This window comes from Chenopodium quinoa, unplaced genomic scaffold (genome assembly GCF_001683475.1).
Source record: "Chenopodium quinoa cultivar QQ74 unplaced genomic scaffold, ASM168347v1, whole genome shotgun sequence".
In the NCBI taxonomy this organism is placed as follows: Eukaryota; Viridiplantae; Streptophyta; class Magnoliopsida; order Caryophyllales; family Amaranthaceae; genus Chenopodium; species Chenopodium quinoa.
Window position 1 is genome coordinate 17,043 of NW_018743920.1, and position 15,938 is coordinate 32,980.

Sequence of the window (15,938 nt, forward strand, 5' to 3'; positions counted from 1 at the left end):
AATCAGACATTTATAGACGAAAGGAGTATGTATCATTCTTTATTGGTCATTAAAGACATTAATCTTCTCTAGCTTAACCCGAAAACACATATATATACGTTGCATATGCATGAATCCGGTCATAAATCGTTGATCCACTTTGGTATTTTTATTTAGTGTATGGTCGAGAGTCACTCACTCTAAAGATATGCTTACAATAAAATAGAGTTAGATTGTATAATTTTTCCCTAGAATAGTAATTGTTTAGGGAATTGAAGGGAAAGAGTTATTATGATTTTGTGAAATGGCAATATGAGGCAGGGGCGGAGGCGGAGCCATAGGAGAGGGTTGGTGGAGGCATGACCCATCTTAACAGCCCAATTATATCCCATACTACGCCCAGAATGGACAATTGTCATATCGTGTCGTATTTTGTTCGTCAGTGTACGAAATTAAATTAGTTGGGAAATCTCAACATTAAATAGGCCCCGTTTAAGAAACGTATTGTGTCATTTATGGTACCATAAGGAGTTTCTAATCTTCTAGTCACAATACCAAGTCGGAAAGGCGGCACTATGAATCTATATATGATACCATGTAATAATCCATGCCAATAAAATGTTGTAGAGAACATTGTGACCAGAAGATCAAGAAGCAATATCTATGGTTCATGATTAACCTCAAATGTTGGTCCTAAACGATGAAGAATCATTAATAATATGGTCACAATACTCTATACAATATTTCATTTGCATTGATTAAAGTTAGGGTGTGCTCTATTCAATTTTTATTCATTTCATGTTATTTTATGTGTTAAATTGTGACTCGAAATCTACTAGGGCTGACTTTGAATGCAAATATCTCTCAAATTACAAGTGATTTTGAGGTAATTCAAGTTGGAGGTGATAGCTTGTTTCAAGAGCTTTCCAACGATTGGTCATATGCCCAATTCCGATAAGAAACGAGAAAGTTATGGCCGTTTTACGAAAATCTGACCAAGCTTGAAAATTGCAACAAGCAAGCGAGCTATAGCTCTAGGCGAGTGAGCTATAGCTCGGCCCTATGAAGACTTATGGCAGGCTTGAGCTTGTAATTTATAGGATCTTTCCTAAAATTATATCTTTTCTATGACGGCTATTATAAAAGGACCCTTTAGTTGATCAATTTTATCATACCTTTTGAGCCATTAGATTAGGACTCCTTGTATATTTTCTCATTCTTTCTCCATTATAGTGAAGAAGCTCTCAAGTCCCCCACCCGTGGATGTAGGTCTTATTTGACCGAACCACGTAAATCCTTGTGTTCTTTGTCTATCTTCTTTATTGCATTTCTCGTTCGTATTTTTTATTGACTTGTTCCGCATTAATCAAACACAATTACACCCATTTTTCCTAACATTATGTAAACTTATCAGAATTATTAGATCTTATCAAAACTTATAATTTTATTTGTAGGTAAATTTTGGGTAACCCTTATTAACTTCAATTAGAACTTATGTATTCTTTAACTTATCTTATTTGAACTTATCAATACTAAGGTATGTATGTTACATCAATGTCAAAAAGCCCTAATTTCACAATGATGGGGCCGGCTGATAGCTGGATTATCCAGTTGTCCGTGGACAAAATCGTTCTTTCTTTCACTTATCTATCTAATGTTATGTGAAGTATGTTATTGAAATTATTGTATTTCCTAGCTTGTATTACATTAACTCCTTCCATCCCATTTAGGGATATTCGCGGTCCTATTAGGTTCAACTTGTGATATAATCCATACCAAACCGTAAATAAATTCAACGTGGACGGGCATATACAGCTTGATCTGAACAAATGAAGACACTATTAGAAACTCTTCATTCATGATCATGCCAGGTATCATTGATAGAAGTATTATGTACGTTACACAAACGGCGAATTTGATTATAAATAGAGAGAGTACGTCTCAAAGAGCGAGAAAATATTCACAAACAATTAATTAATTACCTAAGTAGTTGATCAGCAACAAGATTTATAATTACTACGTATTCTAATTAAGATCATGGGGGGCAACAGTTATCTTGCTATATTTTGTGCTATCTTTCTTATACTAAATGCTGTTGCTGAGGCTCAGCAGCCTCAAGTAGGTACGTTATGTTTCTACTAAGATTGTTACCTCACTAATAATATATTGTAGCAGACGACTATGGTAGAATTTTTATTACTCGTATGTGTATATATACACTATTACATTTGTTTCTTAGAATATGTATGTAGACATATAGCTTTTGGCAAGATTGACGGGAAATATATATAGTGTAATTGTTAAATATCACGTGCTTTAATTTAATTTATTTACGATATACTCCTTTCGTCCTTTCAATGTTACTATACCACAGTTTTCTTTTAGGCGGACCTTTAAAGATGGCTCCACTTATACATTTGTTAGTAAGGATCCCATTAGTTCATTATAGCTCTCCGATTCATTTAATCTACTTGTTGAAAAACAAATATAACTAATTACTCATCAATATAACTTTTAATAATGTAAAAGAAATGGGCTGGAGTAATCTTTAAAGGGCTAAGAAAGAGGAAAGAAAGCGTGGGTATAATATATTCAAGGATAATAATGAGTTTACCAATAAATAATAGAATTAAATAAAAATATATATATATATACGGAGTATTCAGATAAGTAGAATTTCACTGAACATTTTAAAAATGAAAAAGCTAAGTTTGCATGCATGCAAGTTGTTTAATAATTTATACGAATTTAAGTTTTGAGATAGGAGGCTAGAGTAGTTGACTAATTCTCCGACTTTCAGGCCTGAAACCAAGGGTCGAATCTCACCAATCTCATTCTAGGAGGGATTTCCTTTAGTTTTCACCATTAGATCTTGTTAATAATTAGATTCATTTGTTGATTATACTTTATGCCTGTGCAAAAATATTATCATGTGATAACTTGTTAGATTCGTTTCAATGTAAACAGTAAATTACTTTCAAGTGATCAAGTAGGCTAATATTCGTTGTAATTAACACTGATTATCTATGCTAATTCCTTAGAACCGCGCATCTGCCACAAGAACAGCACCATGCTAACCGCTGATTGCAAAAGCAAAGCAGCTTGTAACACCGCCTGCTTGGGAGAGGACAACACTGATGCGTTCACTGGCACTTGTATACAAGAATTCACGACCGCGATTGTTAAGGGTATTTGTAGGAGTCCTACAGTCATTGAGATCTTACAAGGACACCCTAGAGATCAAAAAATATGTGCACCTGATACAACCGTTAACACTGCTCTTCCTACTAAAAGATGTGTTTGCTCTTCCGTCTGCTCAGCCTCGGCGTAAATGGAAAACAAATCTTTGTTTGATTAAAGACAATTTAATCAAAATCATCATCCTTACTTAGTTTAATTATGTCTTTTTATTTCGAGAATAAGACTTTGATTTTGTTGTTGTTGTTGCAATAGTATTGAGGTTTTAATTTCGTTGTCATTTTGGTGCAACTAGCATGAAATCTTTTGCTGCAATGTAATGTATGTTATGCATTTGAAGTTTTGACTTTAAATGCATGATCGAGTGTAATTTTAATTCAATATCGTTATCATATGTTGTATCCGCATTGTATTAATTTTCCTTATATCGATACTTAAAATAGTTTATCCGTTTGTTAACCACTTTCTTGTGACTCAATTACCCCACTCTTTTAAAATGAAACTTGTTTTAACCAATCTGGTTCATGAAACCATCAACTCCCTGAAAATAATTTCTATCCTAGACCCACTTTCAGAAAACAGGCTCAAGTTGGGCTTATGTTGAAAACATCAACCCAGCCCAATCCAATTAACTATACAAGTTGCTTGCATCTATCAACCCATTTCTCTGGGTCCATACCCTCAACCTTTACCCACTAATTTTTGAGTTCGGACATTGTCAAGTCGAGTGCGCGCATCACATTAAGAAAATCTATTAATCTAACAAGATCTTACTTGATAATAATTGTATAATACATTGGCTTGTAACTAATGTAAATTTTAATAAAATTAAACGAGCAGATTAGACTATACCAGAAAAATTCATATGATACTAGACCAACTCTAGAAAATTCAGACCAAAACAAGCGACGAATTAAAACCTGGCTTAAAGAGTATAACAAATTTTTGTGCACCAAAAAAAAGTGTAACAAATACACTGATCTGGAATTTGTAAAAGGATTTCAAACATTCAATAATTCATTCATTCAACACTTCATGTTCTTTTTAAAATACACAAAAATGATAACTTTCTACAATGATAAACTATGCATTAGAAGCAAAGCCAACAAAATATATATATACCTATATTATTGTATTGGCTTCATATCATATAAATAATTTAATGATGCCATAATCTATATACGTCTGCAACAATCAAACTCTTGATAATTAAAACTCCTTTTTTTTTTTTAGCATTCATTTTTTTCTCATATTTAAGCTTCTATCAATGCATGGCGCCAACCCCACTAACAAGCAACCCTTTTTACTCTCATCATCACAACTATTGTCATTTCTTCACTCCACTACAACTACCACCACCATATCTTTCAATTTCTTCACACAATTATCTAAATAATTATTCCTTAAACTGATGTTCTTTATCCTTGAATGAATTCTGCTGAGCTCTGTAGTCTCAATCTCTAAGAACGCGGCCGGTTGGATGATCATGGGGCTGCGGTTGGAGCTGTGCATTGTTTTGTTTATCTTCAATGGCATTTTGGATGTCATTTTCTGTGATCAACAAGGTAATCTCTCCTCTCATGACTGTTTCATTCACTTTATTTTCGCTTATTTTAAAAAAATAAATTCAAATAAGGGTTAACAAGATTAAATAAGATAAGTTGATAAAAGTTTAGTTCGGGAAAACATGGGTTACCCAAGTTTAATTCACAATCAAAATAAGTTCTGGTAAGTAAAATTCAGGTGAATAAAATGTACTCGTGGACATTAAAATGAGAGTCATAGCCAAAGTTGTGTAAGCTGTCTACTGATGTATTGGTTTCAGGTTTTCTGAGCTTATCATGGGAGGAAATACAACTTATGTTGATTCACAAAACATAACATGGATCTCTGATGATGAATATATCAATGTGGGTCGATCACTTACTACAAATTATGTTGACAATACATCTTCAATGAATACTTCAGTCCGATATTTCCCTGATGCAAGAGCGCGAAATTGTTATAAGCTTCCTGTGCAGAATATATCATCTTCAATTCTTGTTAGAGCTAAATTTGTGTATCAGAATTATGACAAGCTTAAGAGAGCTCCAGCATTCAATCTTTCCCTAGGTAGAGCTATGACTGCTGCAATAAACCTCTCGAAGGCTGATCCATGGACCGAAGAATTTATATGGCCGGTTACCAAGGATGATGTACCATTCTGTTTGTATCACATACCAAATGGTGGAAACCCTGTGATATCTTCACTTGAACTTCGGCCACTTCCTCAAGGAGCTTACAATAGCGGTTTGGTTGGTCCTCGAAAGAACTTTCTAAGGAAGTGTTATCGGATAAACTGTGGTTATACCAATGGGTCTATTAGGTAAACATTTTTCTTTCTTAAGTATTTCTTTGTAGCCTTATACTCTGTATCTCTTATTTATCGATTTCTAAAACTAACAGGTACCCCTTGGATCGATATGATCGTGTATGGGATGCTGATGTAGATTTTTCCCCCTCTCATCTATCAATTCCTCTTTATACCAAAGTTGGCCTCAATGCCCCCTCAATAAGTGAGGTGCCGCCTTTGGCTGTTTTGCAAACCGCCAGACTGCTGGAGAAAAGAAACTTCTTAACTTATAATCTGCCACTTGATGAGCTTGGAAACTACTATATAGTACTCTACTTTGCAGGGATTATACCAGTTTACTCCAGGTTTAACATATTGGCTAATGGAGAAACTATTCAATTGAATTACACTGTGATTAGCAGAAACTCCAGTGTACACTATTTCACTATGAAACAAGTTAGAGGACTGAACATTACCTTCCAAAATATCAGCTTTTACCCTCTAGTTAATGCTATTGAGGTGTTTGAGATTGTCGATATACCTCCAGAAACTTCTTCAACCACAGGTAATGCTGCTATTCTCTTACTTCATTTAGGATGATTTTTAAAAACTCTGAATTATTTTGTTTGTTTGGATGATTTTGCAGTTTCAGCTCTTGAGGTTATTCAGCAATACACAGGTCTAGATTTGGGATGGGAGGAAGATCCGTGCTTTCCAAAACCATGGAATCATATAACTTGTGACGGAAATCTTGTCAAATCTATGTATGTGAAGTCACAGATTGAAGCTTAAAATGTAAATTCTCTGTGCTAACTCTGGCTAACAGTCGGCATTTTGTGCAGAGAACTTTCTGGTATAAATTTGAGGTCAATCAGCCCTGCCTTTGGTGACCTGCTTGATCTTAGAGCGTTGTAAGATCTTTAAACCCAAGATACAAACATAACGCATTTTAGCTTTATTTCTTATGGTAAATTTTTTTGCTATATGTTCCAGGGACTTACATAATACATCACTAGCAGGAAAGATACAAAACTTGGAGGGTCTGCTACACATCGAGCAACTGTAAGATCATGTGGTTTTAATGGAACTTCTTACTTTCTGGTATGGAATATAGATATCTTATGGGAATAAGTTCTACTTGCAGGAATCTGAGTTTCAACGATCTCACTTCCTTTGGGACAGACCTGGAAAGCCTGGTGAATCTTCAACTTCTGTGAGTCATACGTTAGTCCTAAACTATAGAAACTTACCGCCTCAGTAACTGTACTCATCTAAAACTTGTAGATTGGTTTCTTTCTGTAGGGACTTGAAAAACAACAGCTTACAGGGAACCATTCCTGACAAGCTAGGAGCTTTAAAGAAACTCCGTCTACTGTAAGAGATTATATCTTGCATACATTGTCGTAATAATTCCCCTAGAATTTCATCTTTGTGTGTATACTAAACAGAATGAAGCCATCTTTCAGGAACCTGGAAAACAATAAATTAAGAGGGCCTCTTCCACACTCTTTGAAGAAAGAGAATTTGATTCTCAGGTAGGGTTTAACGATGCCTTAAATCTCTAGTTCGTCAGCTGGTTGAAAACAAACCATTAACCTTGATTGTTATTGTGGTTCAGGATATCAGGAAATTTGTGCCTGTCTTTCTCTACATCAGGATGTAACAGTTTCAGGGGAAGCTCCAATCGAGGCACCACAATTTACTGTAATTCCTGAAAGAAAGCACAGAGGCCATGCACATATAGCCATCATACTTGGTGCAGTTATTGGAAGCATATGTGTGGTTATTTTTGATTGGTTTGTCGGTGTTCTTATATGTGAGAAAGAAAACGCCAATGTTGAATAACATATCAAGTAAGCAAAACTTGATTCTGAGCTCCTATTTCAGTACTTCAGTTCTAATTCTATTATGAATATGCCTTCACCCTAACATGGATATTCTACATGTAATGCTCAGAGGAAGAAGCTGAAATCAGAAATTGGAATGCAGCTAGAGTCTTTTCTTACAAAGAAATTAAAAAAGCAACAAATAACTTTAAGGATGTAATTGGGCAAGGGAGTTTTGGATCTGTTTACCTTGGGAAGCTTCCTGATGGAAAGATGGTAGCAGTGAAAGTTCGATCTGATAAGACTCAACTTGGGGCTGATTCCTTCGTTAACGAGGTTCAATTTCTAACGAACAGTCAGAATTATTACGTTCACACTTGCAGCATATACAATATTCTAACTACTAACAGTGGAGTTGCTTATAAATGAGGTTTGTATCTATTTTTAGGTTCATCTACTATCACAAATTAGACATCAGAACTTGGTATCTTTGGAAGGGTTCTGTCACGAGTCAAAGCAGCAGATACTGGTTTATGAGTATTTGCCCGGTGGATCATTAGCTGACAGCCTATATGGTATGGCAGCAACATCAAAAAGCTTATTAAGGGTATGCAAAATTTGTTTTTTTCATTGGTCTTTGAATTACCAACTCTTTCACTTGGCCATGATCAGGTTCAAACAGTAAGAAATTCACCCTGAATTGGGTTCGGAGACTTAAAATTGGCATTGATGCTGCTAAAGGTATATCATAGTTTCCGCTGTCATTTTGGAAGATGGAATAATACATTTTTATTTTTAATTTGAAAAAGTTACACCAGTTCCCTGACCATAATATTTGTAGGTTTGCACTATCTGCACAATGGGAGCGAACCTAGAATAATACACAGGGATATCAAGTGCAGTAACATACTTCTCGATGCACAGATGAATGCTAAAGTTGCTGATTTTGGCCTGTCTAAGCAGTTATCAGAAGCAGAAGCAACCCATGTAACTACCACTGTAAAGGGAACTACTGGATATCTTGATCCTGAGTGAGTTTTGAACTAGTTCTTTCATAATATTAGTTATCGATTTTAAATAGGTATTCACTAATTTGATCTTGTTTTCTTCATACAGATACTATTCTACCTTACAGTTAACTGAAAAAAGTGATATCTATAGTTTCGGAGTCGTTCTTTTGGAGCTCATTTGCGGTCGGGAACCATTTACCCGTGGATCCGGAAATCCGGACTCCTTCAACTTGGTTTTATGGGTACACTCTAACTACTGTATCTTTTCTAGTTAGAAATTTTGTTGCTCCTTATACTAGACATCTAAATGCTTGCTTTGTACTTCATATCCTTCCTGAGCTTCTAGTTAATTGTCTGTCACTTCCATCAGCACCCGACCCAAAACTTAGCCTAAAACCAGAACAAAGTTAATGGAACTATCGAGGATCCAAGACAAGTATTTGAGGTGGTTTGAAGAGTTTGAATAGCAAAGGGTGAAACCTTATGGACCTAGTCAAGGCACACAAAAATGTTGAATGCTAGCCTGATTATTCTCAATTTCTTCTGTCAAGTTAATTATTATTTCAGTATGATTTAGCGATTAGCGCATATAATCAAAGTAGTTGAAGGACATTTATACAGAAAAATGCAACTCCAGGGATTCAGCAAAAGTGAACAAATTAAGATTCAACACTTTCGACCCCTAACTTGAGCCCTCTGCCTAATGACTGAATCTAATGCACCTTGAACGGTTGTTATGTACAGGCCAAACCATTTTTGCAAGCAGGAATGTTTGAGGTAGTGGATGATAATCTGGTGCGAGACTATGACATGGAGAGTATGAGGAAGGCAGCTGCTATTGCTTCTAGGTGTGTTGAAAGAGATGCGTCGATCAGGCCTACTATGGGTGAGGTACTACAGGAGCTTAAAGAAGCCTACAGCCTTCAGCTTGCACATCTCGCTTCAAATGGACAAGCTGATTAAGAGCTTGAGTTTATGATGCAACAATATACATCATGCATATTACATCAGTTTTGAATTATTTTTTTATAGCTAAATTTAATAATTTATGGCAATGGGTTGAACAGATACATAATTATGTCCGGCTTAAGGATATTGTAAGATAGTACATCTTGTAAAAAAAGCTTAAGAAGTATACCTTATTAGGATACAAGAAGAGATACGTTTACGTATAGTAAAAAATAAAATACACGATTTTGATTATTTTTCCGACAAACTGTCAAGAACGAAGATACTTGGTTTTAGTATGAACATTGATGACACTTGCTACTTCATTCTACCTTTCTATATCCAACAGCCAACTTCCACTACTTAACACCATTTTTGAAGACTTTAAGCTATGCTTAAAGCTTAAGTGTGTGTGTGTGTTGTTTTTTTAAATCTTGAGGAAGGAGAAATTGTTTTCATGTTATTAATTGACTCAATCTCACTTCATAACCGATTGTTATAATTGAAAAGAAATGAATTACACACTCTTCACATAAAATGAGAAGTATAGAAAGTTTACAGATCTCATGATCTCTGAAATTTATAATCTCATACTTCTATCTAGCCACCCATACATGGATTTACAGTAAAGGATTTTAACTATATCACTTTAATATAATTGTATTCGAATTTTCTGTGTTAGTCAGGCTAGCTATATATATACCACCATTTACAGCAGTCAATATATATTTGAGGGATAGAATAAAATAATTAAGAGATTAATTGTAAGCAAATGATTGGAATTACCATCAACCAGTATCTGCTCTCCAATCTACCCTACTTGTATGTAAGATGCATCATTCTGCTATTCTGTAGTCCGGAAATGCCAGGGAAGATTGTATGGGCTCGGGTTTTTCATGCCCACGAAAAGCAGTTGATACTTCAATTCTAAATGGCCTATGAAGAAGAGTATCTCTGCCGCAAATAGAAAAAACAATGCCGTTGAAGCAGCAACAGCATATGGAAATATAGTCCAGATAGCCTGCATTATTCAAAAGAAAACAGTAAAGAAAATAAAAGTAAAAATTATAGAGGAAGAGGAATAAGATTAAAGTGTCTAAGAAAATTTAGAGGTTTTGGGCATAACTTACCACCACAGAAGCAACAGTAGCTAAGGCAAAAAGAGGACGTTCTCTTAATAGGAACCCGATAGCCAACTACAGCACAGAAATAGATCAAAGTATTAGCTTCTCAATTCAGTCAGAAAGCCATTTTATTCACTAATGGCCCATTATGCAGGAAAATTAATTATGCTAAGAAAAATTTCACTTGTATGTGTTTTACTTCAAAATTTTCCATTACCAGTTTACCGTTTAAAATTGCCTCTAAAATGGTAGTGGAAAATTTTAAGGAAAAAAGGATACTAGGGGAACATTGGATAAAGAGCTGCATTACTTTGGGTATTGGCATGGAATTTTCCTTATTTATAAATATTACATGAAATATCATTAGCATTATCACCATATATCAATCCCTACCCAATAGTTTGTAAATGTTCTCAGATTTTGCAAGACAAAAACAAATTCACTTGGTGTGAACTGTTTCTAAAGCTCAATCAGCAAGGGATAGTCGTTGTATAATGGACAAATAACTTCCATGGAAAGTCTGTTTATATATTTCATGCACAGACATTCATGGTTTAGTAGGCAGCAAATAACAAGTGGAGAGGAACATTCAACAGCTGTGCTAACCTGAACAGGTAGGGTGATCAAACCACCACAGCAAAACACCAACAAAGAAACACTCGGGAGAAATACCCTGCATTACATGAAAACCATAAACATAAGCGTGGTTAAGCCCAGCAAGTTGCTGACAATATTAGGTTAATATTGCGGGATGAGCAACAGCAGCAGCAACAATGACAAAAACATAAATCCATAAACTATTGAAAACAGTGGCCAAAAGCCCCCAAAAGGAGATAAAGTACAGGTGACTAATAGAAACTAGAAACTGCAATAAAGCCTTGGGTTACGGTAACATAGTTCTGTTCTTTTATTTTGTGTGTCTGGGTTGGGATTGGGGTTTGGCTCATGCCATGAAGCATATGGATTTGTGGATGACTACACGGAATAATCAGATTTGGTTCATGTAGCCGACCCCACTTATGGGAGTAAGGCTTTGATTGATTGATTGATTGATTGGGTTGGGATTGGGGTTGCAGATGGGGGCATGTCACTGTTCTGTGAAACAGTGTTGAATTCAACATAATTCAATTGCACATCTAAGAAAGAAAATTCATCCTTGTGGAAGATTGCAAGCAATACTAAAGTATTAAACTCAAACTTCAAGAGGAAGTGACAGTTAGCAGCTACATTTTGGTCACCAGTAAATAAATACAAAGGGTCTCTGAAGGAGTTATGAACTCTAACCATGGCTCCTGCAAGGAATGCTGTTGGATTTCTGACTCCAAGAGAGAATCGTTCAACTGTTTATTAGGGAAAATGTAATACATAAACAGTCAGTAAATCATTCCAAATGCTAGACAAGCTGCATATTTAATTAAGGGAAACAGGACTAGCAAATAATTATAATAGATAAATGAGAAAGATTGCATTCCAGAAAACTAAATTAATTCTTAAACAACAATAAAGCTTTTGTTAGGGTCATTTGAACAACTACCAAAGAAAAGCGGCATGCATCGAAGTAGATGTACTAAAGGTTTTTTTTTTTTTCTTTTTTTTTTAGTTCTACTTCCCATTCATATATATAAGTATATTACCATACTATAGCTACAAGGACTCGTCAAATCTTAAAGGCAGGTTAGATGACACAACCTTGCCTGCAAAATTGTAAAGAGGCTCTTTTACCCAAACCATTAGCATTCATAGAGCATTAAAGGAATTCTTGCACCCAATTTCTTATACTTCCTCCGTTCTTTTAATATCGCATCACTTGCCTTTTTGGGAAGTTTCACAAATACTGCATCACTTCCATTTTAGGACGAAAAATATCTATGTTCATACTGTAAATACCCAACATACCCTTACTTTTTCACACTTACTTTTTATTTTATCTTTACATTACATGGACAATTTTGTATTTTTACGTTTCTCCCTCTTACATTTTCCCACTACCAAATTTTGCCTTCAAAACCCCTATGATGCAATAAAAAAAGAACGGAGGAAGTATATAGCTAAAGCAAGCTGTATAATGATCTTACAATAATCAACAATATAAATTCAAAACCGTAGAATATAGGATTAGCTAGTCAATGCCTAAATAATACTTGTAGAAAGACAATCTCTCTGCGTTATCCCACGTTACAAAGATCATATAACAGGGCAGTCAAAGGTCCCAAGGAAATAAGAGGAGCAAGAACACTTTTTTATAAAACAGAAAACTCAAACTACCCTCATCTATGCCAGTACATCAAGCAAGATCAAACCTGTGACTATATCCCCTTATTGGCATTTATACATGATAATGGCCTACTCTAAACCATAGGACATGATATTACAGACCACAAAATAAGTTGGAGAAAATGACTAGCAAGTTCAGAATATTTACCGAAACCACTAAGATTTCCATATCTTTGAACAGCTTGTGTAATGTTCATCGCCTTCTCTTTGCTAACCCCTAACTGCATTTATTGAAAGAATATTCAAATACAGGAAAAAAAATGCAAGGAAAGAGAAGAGGAGAGGAGACCTAGGAAAGTTTAGGCTTTAGGGCTCAATCCAGTTGCATAGATTTTGGAATAAAAGTCCTCTACATTTGAATTATGGATGAAGAGCAAACCTTTGAACACAAATCATCAGAAGCTCCAGATTGCTTAAATAGCTTCCCAACGTAAAATGGTATCATATCACTGATGCAAACTCCCCTAAAGAAAAGAAAGTTTCGTGAGTTTATCTAAGAGCAGAAAAAGTCATGGAAGGAGAACATTTTTTTCCCCTGGGAAATCTGTTAATACATAAACAGCATTAAATAAAAATAAATAAATAAATAAAAAACCACTAACCAGTATACCCATAAAACTGTAGAGATTATATATGGCGCATTACTGGAGAATGATGCAGCAAAGGATTGCCATGTACCATCCAAACATAATTTCCGTGCCAATGTTATACCAACCTATATCTTACACATTCAGTCAACCAATGAAAACATGAAATAGCTATGAAACACAAAACAAACATTGGAGTTTGTGAAACAGAAGTACCAGCAGAAAGGACAGACCCATATATTTAAAGCCTCTTCACTGATGAAAAGTCCACATCCAGCAGCCATGAGCAACAAGAAGTAGATCCACCTGTTATTGTTTTTCTATAGATTTTAGTTTTTACACTACATTGAAGAAAGCAATAGGTCCAAATTGAAAAAACATGATGTAATGTCCAAAGAGGAAAAAGCAAAATAGCATTGAAAATAAGTGTTTACAACAACATGATGCAATGACATACTCATACAATTTTACTCTTGGTTCTATATAAGCTCTATCCTTAAATGGTGAATACTTTCAGTCTTTCACAAACCAAACAAACTATAGAGTGAATGAGTGATGCCATTAAAACAATATATTACACCATCCTTTCGCTTTTGAACAAACAGACAAGTCAAAGGCTTCACTTAACAGTTAATGTAAGGTTCAATGATTGATTTGACACATACCCTGGAGCATACTGTGGAAGTAAAACTCTGTAACCAAATGCTTTAAAAGAGAAGCCAACAGATGATGCAGCCAAGCTTGAAGACGATGAAATATCAGACAGGCGTTGGATTTCAATTCCAAGGGAAGTTCCCAAATTTTGCTGCTTGAAACCAATAGACAAGAAGGTGACAGTTGCAACCACTCCAAGGCCAATTGCCAATTTTGCCAAAAATGAACTGCCTTTCCCACTATCTTGCTGGCCCTTGAACAACTCCTCATTCAACTTTACACCTCTATTCAAGGAATTGCCCGTGTTTGCAGCATCATCAACCCCTGCATCTTCTGGCTGAAAACTTCTCACACTGTTGGTGTCGAGCAAGACAACATAATGTATGAATTTGATATTTTGAGAAAATGATAAGACAAAACACTGAACACATATTCCATATATCATGCAAAAGATGAGGAAACCAAATAATAAATAAAAGCTCTCTACAAAACACACCTTCTCCCACCCCTCCCCCCACCCCAAAGAAAAAAAATAAAGAGCTGGCCTAAGATAGCTCAGTCCAGCGGAGGCCCTCCTTACTATCCTCTCAAAATAATGCCAACTTGGTCAATGCTTCTCCACCACAAAGAAATACTCATAACTCTTATCCTTCCACAAATCACTTAGAGGACCTCACACCAGGGCATACTTCAACCAACAATACAAATGACAAGTTCCAATGTCAAGTCAGATTTATTCAATTTGCAAAATATATTAAGACAATTAAATTGTTAATAAGTGAGCTAATGCCCCAAAGTGAGCCATGCTATTCAATGCCAATTGGTTAAGGATAGAGGCATTCGGTTCACAACAATAAGCAAGTGGGCTTTGACTCGATACATGATCATGTATGGAACCTTGTGCCTTGGGCACATATCCACATCATTGTGCAAAATTAACCTCACATTCATAATTAGCAACAAAAGAACATTTGTGTGGATGCCAATTAGCTTATCTAATTAGAGACTTAGGGGTAGTACCGTAGTACCATTACCCAAGATTCGTAATCAAATCCTGTCTATATTAATGCCCTTTATGACACCCTATACACCAAAAAACAAAAGACCATTGACACCTAGCTATCAACAACACTCACCAATATCAACTGCCAATCAATAACATTATTTCACAAATCTAAGGCTAGCAATTTTTCTCAAAAATAACCATGCCAACAATTTGAGCTCAATAAACTATCACAAAAACAATATCTATGATATATAACAATTACCCAACAAAGATTATAACACAAAAGGCAAGAAATAGAGAAAATAAGGAAGATATATACCGAAAACATAAATATTTGGAGAAGTGGGTAGCAGAAAGAAGCACCCTTTTGTGAGGAAAAGCACCATGAACTCCATTGAAGCAGCTTGAAAGCTTCAGAAAACGTGGTTTACAGGCATGGGAAATTGCTAAAGGAGGGCTAAGAGAAGGGTAGTGAGAGAAAACCGTCGCCATTGACGACATTCTTTCTCCTAAATGTGCTTCTCAATTAATCAGTTGTCAGTCAGAAGAATTCAGCAACACTCAGAATTATTCAATAATGGGGTGTAAAAGACAAGAATTGAATTACCATGTTAATTTTATTTTCAATTTCTTTGGGAAGTTTGTAACTTCTGTGGGGGGGAGTGAGTGTCAAGTTTTGGGGGAATCAGCAGAAGCATATGCCTATTAAGTAGGAAGTGTGTTTGTGTGAATCACTTTATATTATACCAAAGGAAAGGATTGTCTTCGGCCAGTTGTGTGATAAGAGTAATCTATTAGTCGACTAGATGATTCTCGATTCATGCTCGGTTTTTAAAATATATTTCCTCTGTTTTTTAAAATACAACACATCTTTTTGACACGTTTTTTTAGGAGGTGATTCGAATAGGTAAGTGAGCTATCAAAATAATTTTAACACCACGATTAGAGAAGGGTTAGCTAATATGTGTATAAATTATTTTGATTAATTTGTCTGTTTACC

The 15,938-nt window shown here is 35.3% G+C and overlaps 2 pseudogenes; one reads left to right on the plus strand and one right to left on the minus strand.

The window, feature by feature from the left end:
• The first annotated feature begins 4,359 nt into the window (after positions 1 to 4,359).
• Positions 4,360 to 9,647, plus strand: LOC110687720 (annotated as a pseudogene).
• A 123-nt stretch (positions 9,648 to 9,770) lies between these two features.
• LOC110687721 lies at positions 9,771 to 15,717 on the minus strand (annotated as a pseudogene).
• Between the last annotated feature and the right edge of the window lie 221 nt (positions 15,718 to 15,938).